Below are 20,022 nucleotides of genomic sequence, written 5' to 3' on the forward strand. Positions count from 1 at the left end.
AGTGATGGGAAGAGAAGGAAAGGAACTGCTCGTGATCCAAAACATACCGCCTCATCAGTGAAGCATGGTGGTGGTAGTGTCATGGCGTGGGCATGTATGGCTGCCAATGGAACTGGTTCCCTTGTATTTATTGATGATGTGACTGCTGACAAAAGCAGCAGAATGAATTCTGAAGTGTTTCGGGCAATATTATATGCTCATATTCAGTCAAATGCTTCAGAACTCATTGGACGGCGCTTCACAGTGCAGATGGACAATGACCCGAAGCATACTGCAAAAGCAACCAAAGAGTTTTTTAAGGCTAAAAAGTGGAATTTCATGCAATGGCCAAGTCAATCCCCTGACCTGAATCCGATTGAGCATGCATTTCACTTGATGAAGTTAAAACTGAAGGGAAAATGCCCCAAGAACAAGCAGGAACTGAAGACATTTGCAGTAGAGGCCTGGCAGAGCATCACCAGGGATGAAACCCAGCGTCTGGTGATGTCTATGCGTTCCAGACTTCAGGCTGTAATTGCCTGCAAAGGATTTGCAACAAAGTATTAAAAAGTGAAAGTTAGATTTAGGATTGTTTAGTTAGTCCCATTACTTTTGGCCCCTTAAAAAGTGGGAGGCACATATAGAAACCATTGTAATTCCTACACCGTTCACCTGATTTGGATGTAATTACCCTCAAATTAAATGTGAAAGTCTGCAGTTAAAGCACATCTTGTTTGTTTCATTTCAAAGCCATTGTGGTGGTGAATAGAGGACAAAATATGAAAATTCTGTCAATGTTCCAATATTTATGGACCTGACTGTATATGGAATGCATATAGATCTGTGTTGGAATAGTTTTGTATATGTGCAGATGATGTTACTTGGTAGTACCAGTTTGTTATAATAGTGTAATTAGTGTGGGTAAGGGGGAGGTCTAGTTTTGTTGTTCCTTGGTATTCTTATTGCGGTTGGTTGTACTAAATAGATATTCAGAATGCGTTGATGCTTTTCATGTATATCTTCTTGTTCATGTTGATGGATGGTTACTGTAGATAATTCTTGTGTTGTTACCCTATTTGAGAGAGAGGGATCTTGCTCATCTCTTAAATAGGGTAACACCACAAGAATTGTTACAGGAACAAGAAGATATACACGAAAAGCATCAAAAGCAACTAAGTAACATCATCTGCACAAATACAAAAGTATTCCAACACAGATCTATGGCCCTGATTCAGAGCCGGATGCTCTTTGTGAGCGCTCGCTCTGAATCTGGGCAGCCTGTTTTTTTTTCTTTGGCCGGTCTCCAGGCCACTCGCTAAGCTGTGGGTGACCACCCACAGCTTTTGCGAGCGGCCAGGTGATGGTCGCGACCATCGGGCTTGCGACGAGACCCTTGTTGTAGGGTCTCGTTCCCGCAAGCCCCAGTGAGCTTCCTTCTCTAATAGAACAGGAAGCTCACTACTGACATCACGAGCGATGTCAGTAGGGCCGCCCTAAAACGGCAGGTGTTCCTTCAGGAACGCCTCCGTTTGACCAGGCTACAAAACGGGGCGAGCTGACGGTCAACATCGACAGCCGCCCGTTTGTAGCGAGCCCGGAGTGAGTGAATTTCTTGCTCGCTCCGGGGCTCACGCATGCGCAATGTCCCACCATTAACCCGCTTGCGAGCGGGTCTGAATGAGGCCCTATATGCATTCCATATACCTATTCACAAATCTAATAAGTCTCCAGATATGATACTACCCAATTGACTCAATTAATATATTCAAAAGACGTGTTATTATTTTCACAACAATCCAGATTTTATATACACCTATTATACTTCTGATCTTATGCATATTATTAGCCTGTACCCAAATTCCAAATATCAGCAATGGCACACATCTTTTTATAGAGTATAGCAGGCAACTACACTGATAGCAAGGAATGAGACAACCTATCATCAATAAACAACTACAACATGGACCTTAATGAATAATCAAGGAGGAACCAACATGCATTTAAATAGAGAACCCTCTCAAGCAACAAACTTGCACAGACCTGACAAAGCCCGCATATCCTTCAGCGGGTGAAACGCGTTGGCCACGCCCCCTCTCCTTGCCGCACAGACCCCAGGAGTAACAACACCTACAGCGCAGCTACTGTGCACACTCACCGTCTGAGCGCCCATAACAACCGCTGCCGCATTCCATCTGCAACAGCAGCTACAGCTCCCAAGGGGAGCCGGAGCACAGACAAGGACCTGGAGGCTATATATTCACAACGGCACACGTTTGTGCCAAACAGTCACTAAAGAAGCTTACAGCGCAGCAGAAAGAGGTAAGGAGGTGCATGCACCCATAGACTTTCAAGGAATCTGCTACAGTGTATCAAACACAGCAACCAACATCAGCTATTACTATATCATTGACACAGACATTTATCTAAACGCATGGCTACAGTAGCGATTGTGACCATCATTTGAACCAATATACTGTACCATTCAGTTGTCTTTTTAATTTTTTATCTTATTTTAACTTAAGACAGACATTTGTTCAAAATAATTGTATTTCCATATGTATTACGTTTTAGACAAGATGGTATTAAACATTTCTCATTTTTTTATCACTATACTGACTCATATACATATGTTGCGCTAATCAATAGACACACTACCAAATCTTTCATTTTTCACTCTGGTGATATCGGGAAACCACCAGTGTCTATAGCTGCAACATTAGTCCACATTACCCATTACACCATTCCCAAGTAGCGCACTAACACCACCAAACTTTTTTAGTATGGACCAGAACCTCCAAGTAATGTTTCCAGCACCTTGTAGAAGCCATGCCACAAAGACTTCAGGCTGATTTGGGTGCAAAAGAGGGTCCTATACAGAACTAGAAAAACCTACCTAATAAAGTGGCTGCTGAGTATTGCACAGTGCTCTTCTTCAAGCTGCCATTACTGCTTTATGGTTTGCCAAGTGTCATGGCATTCAGTAACAATAGCAACCAAGCCTCTCTGCTCACTAGATATATTGTGTTCTTGGCACAGTGCTGTCCTCCCAATTCTCCTGTCATCACATGACCAGTGAGGAGCTTTGTAATCTGGTGCACTATGCAGATGGTTATGTAACGTTTAATGCAAATTTGTTATAAATCAGTACTATGTAACCTTAATTTGCATTGGAAGGATTCTCTGTAAGACACTAAAATAGTGTCTACGCATTTCATTAAACTATAAAGAAAATGGAGGTTCATTTCCATGCAATCATAATTTACGAAGTAGTATGTACCGTCAGGGGCGTAACTAGAACAGTTTGGGCTCCATAGCACAATTTTGAAAGGGTTAATTGCTAGAAAGTCACCTCTCTCCACAGCATTCCCACAGAGTAAGTATATCTCCTTGTCGGGCCCACCTCTCAATGTGAGCGCTTTAGTCTGCACTGCTGCAGTCTGTCTCAGCTCAGAGCAGGTGCTGAGCGTCACCTCTCCCTTGGGCGGCAGCTTCTAGCAGGAGATTGGCTGTGGGAGCTACCGCAGTCTAGTCTTGACGCAATCCATCTCTCTGATGTGGGAGGACAGGGCTGCCCGGCGTGCTCTTTTTCTCTGATGCTGTTAAAAGAGACGTGCTTGGCGCAGCCAGTGGTTGTTACTCACTCCAGGCAGACCAGGCTTTTTTGGCTGCAAGGGGAGAGGTGTGCCCTGGGAGGACTGGTAAGGCCCCATAGCAGTTGCACTACCTTCACCCATGATAGTTATGCCAATGTGTACAATATAGGACTAAGCCTATGGAAACTAACATGTGGAGGCTAGACTGAACCTTTTTCTTTTTGTATGATGCAAATGAAAACTCTGTGCACATTTTTGCTACTGATAAATGCAATAACATTTTTAATTTATGTTCATACTTATAAGTTGTCGAGTGCTGTAAGATTATTTTTTTTCTTCCCATTTATTTTAAACCCCACCCACATCTGAACAGGACACATCTTTATTTGCATAAGCCCCACTCACACTATATTCATAACTCACTTTTTAAGTTAAGGTAAGCTCTAGTTTATAGAAGTGGTGGTGTTGCCCATAGCAACCAAACATATTCTACTTACTTATGTAGGCACCTTCTAGAAGATAATAGCTAGAATCTGATTGGTTGCTATGGGCAACATCTCACTATTATATTATATTACTAAATGCACAAACATAATAAAGATAATTTTACAGAGATAAAATATATAGGCTTCAAATATGTCCACTTAAATAAGTAAAATACAGTTCTTCATAAAAAAAACACAATAAATTAAAAGGCACTGGTTGTTTGTTCTAAATAGACTAACTACACATTTCAAAGACAGTTCATCATCAATTCTAGAGTTGTATGTGATGCCAGTGTGTGGCATTTGCATTTACGCAGCATATTATGTTGCATAAAATGAAGAGATAGTAAAATGCTTACTACAATATAGCATCCTTTAAAATTTGCTACAGCTGAAAAAAATATGCACAGGCATCAATTTTGAAAGTTACAGATGTCTGTTGATCCTTTTTTAAAACTATACAGTACATATCTATAAATCTCTTACCACAATGATCTTTCAAATGTGATTGAGAGTTACTAAAAATTTTCAAAGCAACTGCTACTTCAAGGGAAAAACACTTAACTATATAACACAGGCGGCTAGAAAGCCAGGTGCAACTCGCAGGAATACTGAAACATGAACAATTCTAACTAACTACTACTGTATATACACATTTTATGCAGTGTCATACATTTTGTTGTTACAAGATATAGGGTCGTACCCCAACTCACGTGAATTAACACAGTATGACTCCTGTAACGGTTTCTTTATCCACCAAGTTTGATCCTTCAAAGTGAAGCTTCCAAACTATAGATCCAATACGATTTATATTTGTCCAAACAATTTTAATTAATAATCCAGAAAAGAAATTGCATAGTATAAAAAAAATGTAAAAAATTGGTGCAAACATACCACCATAAAAAATACAAAAAATAAAAGTAAATAATTCAAAAAGAATAAAATCCAAGTATTGGGCTACTCACACCTTCAGTAAGGTGGTGGATAAAGAAACCGTTACAGGAGTCATACTGTGTTACTTCACGTACACATTGGTCCCTTTTTTTTTTGTTTGATGTCTCCATTTATGTTGTAGCGGAGCAACTACTATACCCAGAACTACATCCAGAGAAAAATCGACGCTCACTGAATCTATCCAGCGTTTGACATCATTGCATCTAAAAGGAATGTACTATTCTCTATATATTTATATATAGCGCCGCAGTTTTTATATTTTATTCCGTTTTTTTTTTATCTTGTGCATTGTTTAGAATTGTGGTGATATTCTTATTAGGAATAATTTTAAAAAACTATTGGCAGCTTAATTTTTGCGCCTGACAAGTGGTCTTCTCTTCTTTTTTTGTTCTTGTGTATTGGTGTAAATTGTTGAACCCAGGTTATTTGAGCAATACATGTTGGTAGCTGCTCAATCACTTCAGTAATATCACTCAGGTGCATGTAAGGGAGGGGTTAGTCTATACAAGAAACAAAAAAGTAAGCCTGCAGCACTCAGAATGAAATCAGCAATAAGATTTTAAAAACTACATGGTGGTAGATAATTCAGAGATCTCAGTTGCATATATTTGCAAAGATATGGCTAAGCCTCCAGGCCGCAGCACGGCGTCTCTGATACCGGAGGTCCCTATCACTTGGACAGAGTCCGGGGTGCAGAACCCCCAAAAAGCCGGCCAAGGCCAGCCACCCCAGTGAAGCACACCAGTGAGAGACTAAAGTGTTAGTATAATAAGAATAAAGCAAAAACTATGTGTTAATGGGTGATACATAAGTGAAAGGTGTAATTAAAATGCTAAGAAAAAATAAAAAATTTCAATAAATAATATGAGATATGGTAAGAACTTACCCTTGTTATCTCTATTTCTACGAAGTCCATAGGGTTCCACAGGATACCTTGGGGTATAGGTGTGACGTCAGTCATCGGGCACCATAGAGTTAAGCTTTCAGCCTCCCAGGATGCAGTAGGGTCCCCCTCCTATACCCCGCCCCCGAGCCAAGGCACCTCAGTTAGTTACCAAGCCATAGGCCAGAGGAGGAGAAGGAAGAGAGAGAAAAAAGATCTGGACACACACAAGAATCACAATCTCACCAGAGGGAGACAGAAAAACCGGTGACCAGAGCAAAGCCCATCTGCAGCACAGGTGCGACAGGTCGGGAGTCCTGTGGAACCCTATGGACTTCGTAGAAATAGAGATAACAAGGGTAAGTTCTTACCATCTCTCATATTTTCTACTTCAGGGTCCATAGGGTATCCACAGGATACCTTGGGGATGTCCCAAAGCAGTATCCTTTAAGGGTGGGGACGTTCCTGTGCAGAAAGGAGAATCCGCCGCCCGAAGGAAGCATCCTGAGAGGCGAAGGTGTCAAACCTGTAATACCTCACGAAGGTATGGACAGAGGACCACGTAGCAGCCTTGCAGATCTGGACTGCAGAGGCACCACGTCGAGCTGCCCACGAAGGACCCACAGACCTAGTGGAATGAGCCTTCACAGAAGGAGGAACCGGCAGGCCTTCATGAAGATAAGCTTCAGAAATAGCCATACGGATCCAGGCTGCCAAAGTTTGCTTTGAAGCAGGCCAACCCTTATTACGGAAGCCATAGAGGACAAACAAGGCGTCCGACTTCCTAAACGAAGAAGTGCGGTCAACATAAGTCCTTAAGGCCCGCACGACATCCAAAGAGGCCTCACCCACTGACAGACCAGGTGAGTTAAAGGCCGGAACAACGATTTCCTCGTTAACATGAAACTGGGAAACAACTTTGGGAAGAAACTCGGGCCGAGTGCGGAGCACTGCCCTGTTCCCATGAAAAACCAAGAAAGGGGGTTTACAAGAAAGAGCCCCTAAATCAGAAACACGTCTGGCCGAAGCAATAGCCAGAAGGAAAACAGTCTTAGCTGTTAGCCATTTAAGATCCACTGAGCCCAGTGGTTCAAACGGCGGTCCCTGGAGAGCCCTCAGGACCACAGCCAAATCCCAAGGCGCCACAGGTGGAACAAAGGGCGGCTGAATGCGGAGAACACCTTGCATAAAGGTGCGCACATCCGGGTTTGTAGCAATCCTACGGTGAAACCAGACAGACAGGGCCGAAACCTGTACCTTCAAAGAAGCAAGGCGAAGCCCATGATCTAGTCCTGCTTGTAGGAAGGCGAGTATCCGAGACAGACGAAATTCCCGCGGTGCAAAACCTCTCGGTCGACACCACTGGAAGAACGTATGCCACACGCGATGGTATATCCTCGCGGAAGACGGCTTCCGAGCTCGTAACATGGTACGCACCACAGAGCTGGAAAACCCCCTGGACCTCAGCATGGCTGTCTCAACAGCCACGCCGTCAAAGACAGCCGAGTCAGGTCCGGGTGAAGACAAGGACCCTGTGACAGAAGGTCCCGGACAGACCCTGAAGGTCTGAGAACCAGTGCCGTCTGGGCCACGCGGGAGCTATCAACAGGAGCGTCCCTCCTTCCTGTTTGAATTTCCGGATTACCCGAGGAAGAAGGGAGACCGGAGGGAACAGGTATGCGAACCGACACGTCCACCGGACGGACAGAGCATCCACCAGAGATGCCCCTTCGTCTCTTGTGCGAGACCCGTACACCGGCAACTTCTTGTTGTGCCGGGACGCCATGAGGTCGATCTCTGGAAGACCCCATCTGTCCACCAGCAGTTGAAAAACGTCCGGGTACAGGGACCATTCCCCCGGATGAACGTCCTGGCGACTTAGAAAGTCCGCCTCCCAATTTAGCACTCCCGGGATGAAGACCGCTGATATGGCCGGGAGATTGCGCTCCGCCCATACCAGGATCCGAGAGACCTCCACGAGAGCCGCCCGACTTCGGGTTCCTCCTTGCCTGTTTATGTAGGCCACGGTGGTAGCGTTGTCCGACTGGACCTGTACCGGACGACCTTGGAGAACCCGATGTGCCTGCTGGAGAGCATTGAAGACTGCACGGAGTTCCAAGATATTGATTGGAAGCTCCGCTTCTGTCGGCGTCCACCTGCCCTGGAACAAGTGTGGACCCGAAACTGCTCCCCAGCCCCGAAGACTGGCGTCCGTTGTCAACAGGACCCAATTTGGAACACAGAACGGACGTCCCTTGCTGAGATGGGTCGTCTGTAACCACCAGGCAAGGGACAGGCGAACCTCCGGGGTAGGCAGCCCGTTCCACTTGGACCGGATCAGGTGCTGCAGAGGTCTGGAGTGAAACTGGGCATATTCCACCATGTCGAACACCGACACCATGGAGCCCAGTAACCTCATCGCCGAGTGTAGAGACCTTTTCCCCCGTCACGAAGATCCTTTGCTGTTCTGAGTCCAAGAAGGCTCCGAGGTGCAGAATCCGCCGAGACGGGATTAGAGTGGACTTCTGCCAGTTGATTAGCCAGCCGTGCAGTTGCAGTAGCGCAATGGTCAGGTCCAAGTGGCGTAGAAGGAGCTCTGGAGATCCTGCCACCAATAAAAGGTCGTCCAAGTACGGCAACATGCGGACTCCCTGCAGCCGCAAAGTAGCTGCCATGACCGCCATCACCTTGGTGAACACACGTGGTGCTGTCGCCAGGCCAAAAGGTAATGCCCGAAACTGGAAGTGGTCGCTGCGGATTGCAAACCTGAGGAACTGTTGATGGCGCAAAAGAATAGGGACATGCAGGTAAGCGTCCTGTATGTCCAATGACACCATGTAGTCCCCAGGTTCCAGTGCCAGAATGATGGACCGTAGGGTCTCCATCCGAAACTTCGGAACCCGCAAAGACTTGTTGAGAGCCTTGAGGTTGAGAATCGGACGATACGACCCATTGGGTTTCTGTTCCAAAAAAAGATTTGAATAGAAACCCTGGCCCCTCTGGGAGAATGGAACAGGCACTATAACTCCAGCCTGGAGCATAGTGTGCAATACCTTCCGCAGCTCCGTAGCCTTGTTCTGGTCTGATGGTAGAACCGTGGTGAAGAATCGAGCCGGGGGTCTGTGCCGGAAAGAGAGGGCGTACCTGTGGGAGACCACCTCGAGAACCCAAGTGTCCGTCATAGTGACCGACCAAAACTGGGCGAACTGCAGCAGGCGGCCACCCACTTTGGGATCCCCCAAAGGGAGGCCCGGACCGTCAGGCCGCAGGCTTGTCATCTGGCTTAGGGGCCGGAAGTCTGGTACTCCATGCCTGCTTCCAGGGCTTGGCTGATTTCTTAGGGCCAGCCTGTCAAGGAAAAGACTGTGGTTTGGGCCTGCCCTGGGCCCTATAAGACCGAAAGGACGATGGTCCAGAACCAGAAGTTGCAGCGGCCGATGGGAGACAAGCCGATTTGGCTGCCGCCAGCGTGGCCACAATCTTGTCCAGATCCGGACCGAAGAGAACTTCTCCAGTAAATGGCAACGCCTCCAAACCCTTTTTGGAATCTGTGTCCGCCTTCCAGGATCGCAGCCACAAGGTGCGACGAGCAGCTACCGTTGCTGAAGAAATTCTAGACACCAGAGTACTAATGTCTAAGGCCGCCTCGTTGATATAAGTGGCCGAATCATGGAGATTACCAATCAACTCCGCCTGTTCGGCCGGACAGTCGGATTCAAAAGACGCCTCTAATGAATCCGCCCATCGCTCTGGCAACCCAACAAATGGCCATAGCCGGCCGTGCTGCCCCCCCCCGCAAGGGAATAAGCGGACTTCAGGCAGATCTCCACCTTGCAGTCCATAGCATCCTTAAGGGGGGACATGGATGGCATCAGCAATGTGGCACTACGGACAAGACGGGTCACGTGAGAATCCACGTGTGGAGGGGATTCCCACTTTGCAAAATAATTATCCGCGAACGGATAAGCCACTGCCAGGCGCCTCTGCGGCTGGTATCTTTTGCCAGGCTGTTTCCACGCCTCCTCTAAATGGTCTACTAACTGACCCGAAAGAGGAAAGACTGTGGCATCGCCCTTCACATCTTTAAAAAAGGCATACTTTGATTTAGCCGCTGGGGGAACTTCGTCCTCAATCACCAAGGCTGTGCGGACTGCCCGAATAAGTCCAGGAATATATACCTTGGACTTAGCGTCAGCGTCCTTAGTATGGAGAGGTTCCTGATCGTAAGGATCCAGTATCTCCCCATCATCAGACGTCCCCTCGTCATCCTCATAAGGAGCCGACAGAGACGCCATCGGCCGTTTATGTGGCCGCATCACAGACTCCCCTTGCAACACATCCGACCGGGAGCGGGGAAATAGGGAGACTGTGGGGTACCACCAATTGTCGTGGGAAACCCTGCATGGGTGACGACACCACTGACTGCTGGGACAAACCCATCGGCGGAAACGCGGGTTGCGGAGCTAACTGGCCTACTAAGGTTGTAAGCGCCTGAGCGAAACAAGCCCAGGGCGGCTCCTGTACCGGTGCTGTAACCGTAATAGGCGGCGCCATAGACAAACACTGCCGGCAGAGGCCCTCCGGGCTACCCTCCCCCTCTGCTAACGGTACTTTACACGTAGCACACTGTAGTCAGAGAGGAAAATCACTTTCAGACATGATGGTACCAAGTATGTGACCCCTCTCACCAATTATATATTAAATAGACGAGAGACCACCCTGCAGCACCGCACCGCAAGGGCTTAGCAGAAAGGACAGGGACAGTAATAAAGCTGACAGTTAGAAGAAAAGTTACAGGCAGCAGCGCTAGCACAGTCACATACAATGCAAAGAAAAATCAATTCCTGCACTAACAGCGCTGATCACTCAACTACACAGACACAGGGCCTGGTAGGACACAGCGCAGCATACACAGACCAGACCCAAATCGGAGGAGAGGTATGCGGGGGGACCCAGACCACGATGCTTCCGTCCAGCGCTTCCAGCAGCGTTCACCATGCGTTGAAAAGATGGCCGCCGAGGAGCAGAGAGGAGGCTGGCCTGGGGGAGGAGCGCTGCTACAGGACCAGTCGGCAGTGTGCAGAGAGGGCTGTGTGCAGCGGGGGAGGCGCCGGCTGTGAGACAGGGAAGGCGCGCTCCCCTGGCATGCATTTAACCGCTCTGCTGCGGTCCGCTGTCCCAGGGGGTAGTGGAAGCGCAGGTTCAATACCTGGCTCCACGCTGCAGCCAGTCCCCAGGGAGCCCCCTGCCTGGGGACTCTGGACCATGTGTCAGCGGGGATCCACCGCGGGACCCTGCTGCTTACCTGCTGTTCCCCTTGAATCCGGCCATGGTCCGGAACATCTGGGGTCACCGCTAGCTGTGACCCCAGATGCTCACCGGCATCCCCGGATCGGTACCGGCGTTCTGGTACCGGCGGGGGTGTAGGGAAGACAGCATGGACGTCAGGACTGACTGTCCATGCTGTTCATCCAGATGAACAGCCACAGCTGCATGAAGAAAAAGCTTCAGGGGCTCTTCTAGTCCCCACTCCAACAGGTGCACCCGACTCCGGCCGGGCACCAAACTAAACTGAGGTGCCTTGGCTCGGGGGCGGGGTATAGGAGGGGGACCCTAGTGCATCCTGGGAGGCTTAAAGCTTAACTCTATGGTGCCCGATGACTGACGTCACACCTATACCCCAAGGTATCCTGTGGATACCCTATGGACCCTGAAGAAGAAATAAACAATTTTTTAAGTGATAGGGACCTCCGGCATCAGAGACGCCGTGACACGACCTGGAGGCTTAGCCAAATCTTTGCAAATATATGCAACTGAGATCTCTGAAATATCTACCACCATGTAGTTTTTCACATCTTATTGTTGATTTCATTCTGAGTGCTGGAGGATTACTTTTTTTGTTTCTTGTATAGAATAACCCCACCCTTACATGCACCTGAGTGATATTACTAAAGTGATTGAGCAACTACCAACATGTATTGCTGTATGGAGAGGCATAGATGGGACCAGCATTTGGAGGGCATGCTAGTTTTTGTAGTGCCATTAGGAGGACTTAGGGGTGACTCCAAGGTAAGATGGCTCTCAAATCAGGTATATTTGTATGTGTCATTATCATGTGGCCTTATATTGTGCATTTATGAGCCCCAAATTGAATATAGTTTTGGGGATGAGTTTGGGATGCGGTGCCCCTTGGAGTTGGTATGGCTGAGCTGCTCTGGGGTGGAACACTCTAACACTTTATTTAGCACTTTAAACACCTTCAAATTATTATTTTATTTTTATTTATTTTTTCTCTCTTTTATTGTGTATATTCATTTTAATTTTTTCTTAGCATTTTAATTACACCTTTCACTTATGTTTCACCCTTTAACATAGTTTTTGCTTTATTCTTATTAACCCATACTAACAGTTTAGTCTCTCACTGGTGTGCTTCACTGGGGTGGCTGGCCTTCGCCAGCTTTTTGGGGGTTCTGCACCCCGGATAGGGACCTCCGATATCAGAGACACCATGACGCGGCCCAGAGGCTTAGCCATATCTTTGCAAATATATGCAACTGAGATCTCTGAAATATCTACCACCATGTAATTTTTCAAATCTTATTGCTGATTTCATTCTGAGTGCAGGGGGATTACTTTTTTGCCCCAGGTCTGCTCCCCTGGTCATGACCCGGGATTTTCCAGGGCCTGAGTTGGATAGGCTGCAGTAAGAAAGGGGGGTCCCGGGTTACTTGACGTGGGTTATGATTGAGTAACCTCATTGTTGGATCAAAAGCTTTTAATGATGTAGTAATGTGATGACCCTGCAACGGACTCAGGATTTACCCAGGACTAAAATGTGGTGTGAAAAGATGCAACATTGGTTGATCCTGTGTCTCTGGCCCGGGGTTTGCATGTGAAAGGGGTATAAGGCTGATATTTTATATTTCATAAATAGACAGTGATTTTACATAACTATGCTTATAAATGTCATTCTGTGGGCAGGCTGACTAATGCTTATCTTCTTTTTATCTTCACTGTTAGCTAAACACAAAAATGCCACATGTCGACATTTCGACCTATTAACATGAGAACTGTTGACCTAACATACCACACCCATATTTAGCAAAACTAAGCACTTTTTCCCATTGCAATCTGGCTGCACCATATGCCACCTCATGTGTCAAACTCCTATTTCCCTATAAAATGTAAGCTTACAAGCAGGTCACTCTTATAGCTTTGACTGTTTGCTAATACCCATTCATGATTTATATTGGTGTTTGCTCCTGCTTATATACTGTAGCTAGGGAATGAAAAGGTGGCATGATAAGGAGACCTTAAAACAAGCGGATATCTACATCAAAGACATCAGTGTAACACCACCATGGAATATTCAATTATACACACTGGTCACATGAACTGGCAACATGCTACACCATTTCAGCTCCAAGCCAATTATTACGGTCAACATTTGGCATGTTAAATGTACCATACATATTTCAACAAGATTTACGTCTACTACAGTACTGTAAGCAAGCATAAATAGCCTAAGTTAATAAGGCAATTTCCACATACTGTATTAGCTCATAATTCTAGTCACCAAGGAAGGGCTAACATTTTTATTCAGAAACACTCTTCTTTTCCCTGTAAGTTCATTTCTCTGAAAACATTTCTTTTGGGCATAATTTACTACCACATATAAGCAAAACGTTAGCATGCAAACAAAATCCCATCAGTGAACCAATTAATATCACTGTGTGGACATTATTTATAATGGAAAAAATGTGCTAATGCTTGCCAATGTAAATTTACATTTAAGAAACTTGCAATTTATGTACTGCTGGTTGGTACTTTTAAAGTCATTAAACATAATTTCCAAATGTACAAAAGTGTTTCCGCAGTGAAAAAAACCCTTTTGTGAGGTCACATCATTGTAAAACAAAAACTTTCATATGTACACGCAAAAGTGACAATAAAGACAGTCCCCCGTATCACCTTACTCTCTCCTGATGAATTTAAATAGCACGTAAAGCCACTTTTTGATTTTTAGTAGTATATTACTAAGCAGAATAAAATACATACATTACCTTGAATGTTTATACTACTATCCTAGTTATGCCCACCATTTTCTCATTCCTCTGCAGCAGGTTGCCATGTTAGGAGGCAGGCATCATTTTCTCATTCCTCTGCAGCAGGTTGCCATGTTAGGAGGCAGGCATTTCCCAAGTAATAACGGAGTATGACTGTTTTAGAAATGCACACTGTAGACTGGTAGAAACAGCAGCAGTGTCAGAGAAATCACACAAAGGCTCAGCTTACTGACCTGTATGAGATTCCATTAGGACACTCTCCTAAGTATACACCCTGGCATTTGAATTTATTTTTGTTGTTGTTGCGAAATAAAAGTGGAAATGCATATTAATAGGTACTCAATCTATGTTTAATTATGTGTCAGTGACAATAAGAACTTATCAAATGCATGTGTAAAAACTTATTAACGGAATCTCGCTGTGCTAATGGGATTCAATTGAAATAAAATTTTCTCCAAGTAGACTGATATTCAACTAGAACGTAAAATATATATGGTATCATTTGGTACAATGATGCATTATTTTGCAGATGTTACATGCACTTGCATTAGGAACACATCTTAAACATAGAATTTTAAGACCAGTGTGTTTGTAGCCTAAAGATGTATGAGGAGCTTCAGCTGTCTATAATGGATGATACTTTGCTTTGAAAGACAGTTACAGTAGAATGGCAGGTTAACACTGAACAATGCAAGATCAAATGAAATGTTGCTATTTAATGGTACTTTAATATTTTAGTCCATAAACGAACACTACCACTGTTCTATCTTAGAAGAAAAATATGTTTAAATTAATAAAGTAGGTGGAACTAAAGGGGGCATTTTTATGGTACCACCACAGGCATTATACAGAGCATCTGCCACGTAGGGGTGACTTCAGACACTGGGAAATTGCTTTTCACCTGGACATGTGCTTTGTGTACAAGCAGTGTGGACCAGCATGTTGTAAATGCGACTCTGTCCATGTGGGTACTGTATCAAAGCTAAATATTCCCTAAATTTGTAATATTTTTCTAAAATAACATTGAAACTGGAAAAACTAATTTTTTTTTATATAATTTATGTCCTACCAAAAAGTTATATTAAATGGAGTACAGGTATTGGGTTTCAATTAAATGTAAAGTTTACATTCAATCTGTAGTTTCCCCAAACTATCTCAGCGAGCGAAGAATAAAAATGGAAATTGTGATCTAAAAAGCACACGGAACAATTTGTTTTATTATAGTGGCAAATCCATGCTACCTCTAAGCTAAACAATGAACTGCACATTTTAAGTGTGCATGCTGACACGAGAAGGGTTCTGGCAGAAGTGTTATTAAAAGTCAAGAAGGTAATTGCTTTGAATCTAAGTAAGCTGCTGGCTTTGGCAAGATGCTGTTCTTATGACTGCTGCTTTGCAATTCTTTTCATAGGCTACCATCCATAGCGTAAGAAGGATTTGATCTTTTGCAGCCAATGCAGCAGGTGGTCTCTGAAAAATGATGCTGTGTTATCAATTGGATTCCAGACCTAGTGAAATGCTAACACCTTCAACATGAAATGTTAATAGTGATTCTGTGTGAGAATTGAGGCGAAGCATAACATTATACATACAAATGACATTATTTTGAAGGTATTGTTAGATAAAAACAATATCAGCATTACTAGCTTAGTAAGTATAGAAGAGAGTTTAGTTACCACCACCGTTTCAGTTGTGTGATCATGTAATCTAACATTGGATAGAATATGTTGTGTTAGAAGTCAAAATCACATGATGACTGGGAACCTTCTGGCCTTGGAAGGTTGTGAAGGATAACTGGAAGAGCTACAAACTGATAGGAGAGTTACTATGAAATACAGACTTGGCTTTTACGTTCATTGTTTTATATTCATTGTTTTGATGCATGAAGATAATGTAAGATTACTCATTTTCCCATTGAACGTGTGTGAATGATCCCTGAGTGGTGAGACTCTAGAGCTAGCCCATTTCATAGGGAGTTGCAATTGCCATGTCCTGAAATAATAAGAGTGGACTACAAGTCTCACAATCATATAAAATTATGTATTACTGCTAAACATTTCTCATTTACATCACTTGATATAGCCAGACAGAACTTAGTACATGTAACCGTAGAGCTCTGCAGATATCAGAAGTATGGGGAAACAGACCACAGTAATGGCCGACAGCAACACAAAATAAAAAACTGCTCAGTGGCCAAGAACAGAGTAAAATGTGAGGACTTTAGCTCTTGTGAAAAAGATAATTATAGTAGCGGTATCAATAAGCTTGCCTGCCATCATCAGAAGAGAATTATAGTAGCGGTGTCAATAAGCTTGCCTGCCATCATCAGAAGAAAATTATATTAGCAGTATCAATAAGCTTGCCTGTCATCATCAGAAGAAAATTATAGTAGCAGTATCAATAAGCTTGCCTGCCATTATCAAAATAGAACTATAGTAGATGTAGGAATAAGCTTGCCTGCCATCATCAGAAGAAAATTATAGTAGCAGTATCAATAAGCTTGCCTGCCATTATCAAAATAGAACTATAGTAGATGTAGGAATAAGCTTGCCTGCCATAATTTGAAGAGAATTATAGTCAAAGCTTGCCTGCCATCATCAGAAGAGAATTATAGCAGCGGTACTGTATGAATAAACTTAGAATTCTTCGTGTTTATACTGTGCATTTGCATCTCCCCTTTTTTCTGCTGTAGAACTACAGGTCTCAGCATGGTAGCCCCCTTTAATATGTTTAAGATTAGGATGTGCAGCCCAGCCCATCCTTTTTTTTCCTCTGTGTATCAAACACGTGCCTGCTATCATCAGAATAGAATTATAGTAGAGGTATATTAATAAACTCAGAAGCACAGGATGGTAGAGAACTGCAAGCTTTTCCAGTGCTCTAAGTATACAACTAGTAGCAATGAAACAATAAAAGATGGAAAATTACAAGTTAAGTTATATTCTTGGCAATAAGTAGATACTGTGGAAAGCTTTTGAGAGACACATTAGTAAAAGGAATGCTCGATTTACAAATGGTTAAGGCATATCCCCCAATGGTCTAGCTCTCAGTGGGACTGTCCCACCCGCCACAGAGATGGCATCTGTTCACAGTGTGGTGAGAGCCTGGGAGCAGCCCAGCATATCCAGGAGCGCTTAGTACGTCCCCAGAATGACGAAAATGGGGCGTGCTGCGAAGTCATATACAGTATGTATGTGCATTAGTATGTGCACAGCTAGACATGCCCATTTGTTGATTGGGTAAACATTCTCATTATGTCAAATTTTCATACCAAAATATAATATAACGAGAACAGTTTCTTTTTTTTTTTTTTCTATTTCAAATTTTTGCAAAAAGCAGGGATTTGGCACTTACCTATCTGGATTAAAACAAAAAAAAAAAAAGAAAAAAGTATAAAAATTCACAAATATCTCTAGATATGAGCCTTACCCATTTGTTGTTCTTCACACACACACACGCATACTTATACACACAAACTTAAGTGAAATGCAAGTTTTTGATTAATATATTAAAGTAACTGAACATGCAAAACGTTCCACAAGATAGAATAATTGAGGTGCCCATACACGGTACGTTTTTTTGCACGATTTCGATCGACCGTAATGATATATCTTGCACATTGTGTGTTGTTTTGGTATGTTTGCGATGCCCATGCGCGTCCCCGTCGTCGTATAGTTGGACCGTACATCTTGCGGAAAAAACGTAAGATTGCTATCTATTGTGTAGAATGTATTATGATGTATGTATGATCGTAACGATCAATCGTACACCATTTAACCACATCGTATGGAGACTCGCAAGGGCAATCATACAACACATCGTGAGGTTTCTAATCGCACCGTGTATGGCTGGCTTTATTCTCCCAGCTACAAAATTTCTTCTGACCAATCACTTTTAGGGCTGTGCAAAAATTATTTTTTCAGTGATCACTTTGGAGATAGCTATATAAGGAGTACCAACCTTACTTTTATAAACCAATAATTTAACAGCTTCCATACATTTTGCAGTATAATTCTACTGTGACATCTGCATACTTCTACTGTGACATCTGCATAAATATTTGTACTTTTCTATAACAGAACATCAACATTATAGTCATCCATAGTTTCTGCATTGTGTAATTGCCTTTCCAACAGCTGCATAATTACAGCTTCCCATTGTCTACATCAAACAGCAGTGATGGTGGATGTGCGATAAATCTTTTGTTTTACATATACAAATCACCCAACCCAGCTTTGTTGTGCAATGCATACACAAAGCACAAATCAAGTAAGCACTCTGGCTCCTGGAAGTGATGTGTGTATTTTGGAGTGAAGAAACACATAACAGGTTTACATACTGGCTGTCAGACAGTGCTGTGCATTTAGCATAATTAAAGGACATGTACACAAGCTCTTAGCGTTAGAATATGGCTACTGTTTACTTAAGAGCATAAATATCCAGACACTGCAATTTCCATCAGATGACTTATAGGTCTAACAACCACTACAGAGGGAAAATAGATTCAAGGCATTTCTAATGAGTTCAAACTACTAATAAATCTAGTAGCTTAGTTTTCCCTGGATAGAAGTAAAAAAAATAAAATAATGAAATTACACACACACATTATATATATATATTTTTTTTTTATAAAAGCAGAGTCTGGCACTCACTATAAAATAGTTACTTGACCAGGTGCCCTCACAAGGTATTAGAACAGTCTTACATGCGTCAACATTTCAAAGCTTTAAAATAGCTTTTTCATCAGGACTGATGAAAATACTATATTAAAGCTTGGAAACATTGACTGTACCATAACGCTGCCTCTCTGTCTGAACCAGGAGTGCCGCCCGCATGTAAGACAATACATATATCTATCACACATGGGTTGGAGGAAAGTGTAAAGCTGGGTACACACGTAAAGATTTTCTGTCCAACCATCCAACTAGTTGATTGGTTGGAATGAAAATCTGGTAAAGTATGAAAACAAATGACAATCAGCAATTTGCTCCCAAATGCCGGAAAATGGACAAAAACTGTTGTTTGAACAAATTGTTTAGATCAAACATTTAACAAACTTGTCTGACGACCATTTTCTTCTGTTTTCTGGCATTTAGGAGCAAATTGCTGATCATCATTTACTCCCATATGTTACCAGATTTTCATTCCAACCAATCAACTAGTTGATTGGTTGGACAGAAAATCTTTACGTGTGTAGCATAACCGACATAACTCAAAAATACATAATACACATCATATACATATGATATAAAATCTAGAATGAATCAAACAATATAGTGATCCATTTTTTAAAAAACATCTAAGAGCAAGAAGACAACCTCGCAGTGACGGTGTGGCGAGTCTTCAAAGAAAGAGATTGTTAAAAAAGGAAGAGAAGTAGTTGAGATAAGGAGAAAAGAATAGGACAAAATGAGAGGGGTGGAAGTAGATAGACGGGTGGGGTCTATATTCAGAAAACCCAGAAACTAAATGAAATGTAAAATTAAGTACTAAATGGAGAGTAAGCGTTTTGGGAAGTCAGCCAAGTGGACCATATTTTGTTAAAAGATTTTGAGGAGTGACGTATTAGGAGCAGTCATATATTCCATTTTATAAACATATCAAATACATGTTAAAATTGTCTTCATGGGTGATGGTGTGGGGTTTTTCCAGTCGGCTGCTATTTGACAGTTCATGGCAGAGACGATGTACCGAAGCAGTTTATTTTGATAGCGGGAGATGGTGGGGAGATTTAAAGGGAAGGAGGAAGTTTTAGGGTCAACAGGAATAGTAGTCTCAAATAGGTGTGAGAGGAGATTGATAACCTCCTGCCATATTTTGGACCAGTTCTTAATCCGATTTATAAACATCCATAACATTAATCTCCAGACAATCACCTCACAAGTTTTCACCAATATTAGCCAAATGCTGCAGCGAGCTGGCTGGCTAAACTAAGCGACAAAGCAGCGACACAAACACATGGCAGTTTAAAAGAATATAGCACATCTATGAAACAGTCGCACATCAGTGGCAGACAGGAAGGCAGTTTAATAAACAATACAACCCTATAAAATGTTATAGAC

At 43.3% G+C, this 20,022-nt stretch overlaps 1 protein-coding gene across 2 annotated transcripts in view; it reads right to left on the reverse strand.

Moving 5' to 3' along the window:
- Positions 1-20,022, reverse strand: part of ALCAM (activated leukocyte cell adhesion molecule) — a 133,439-nt gene that overhangs the window by 11,812 nt on the left and 101,605 nt on the right. The gene's annotated exons all lie outside the window — the stretch shown is intronic.

This window comes from Taudactylus pleione, unplaced genomic scaffold, assembly GCF_031769625.1.
Source record: "Taudactylus pleione unplaced genomic scaffold, aTauple2 ptg000265l, whole genome shotgun sequence".
In the NCBI taxonomy this organism is placed as follows: Eukaryota; Metazoa; Chordata; class Amphibia; order Anura; family Myobatrachidae; genus Taudactylus; species Taudactylus pleione.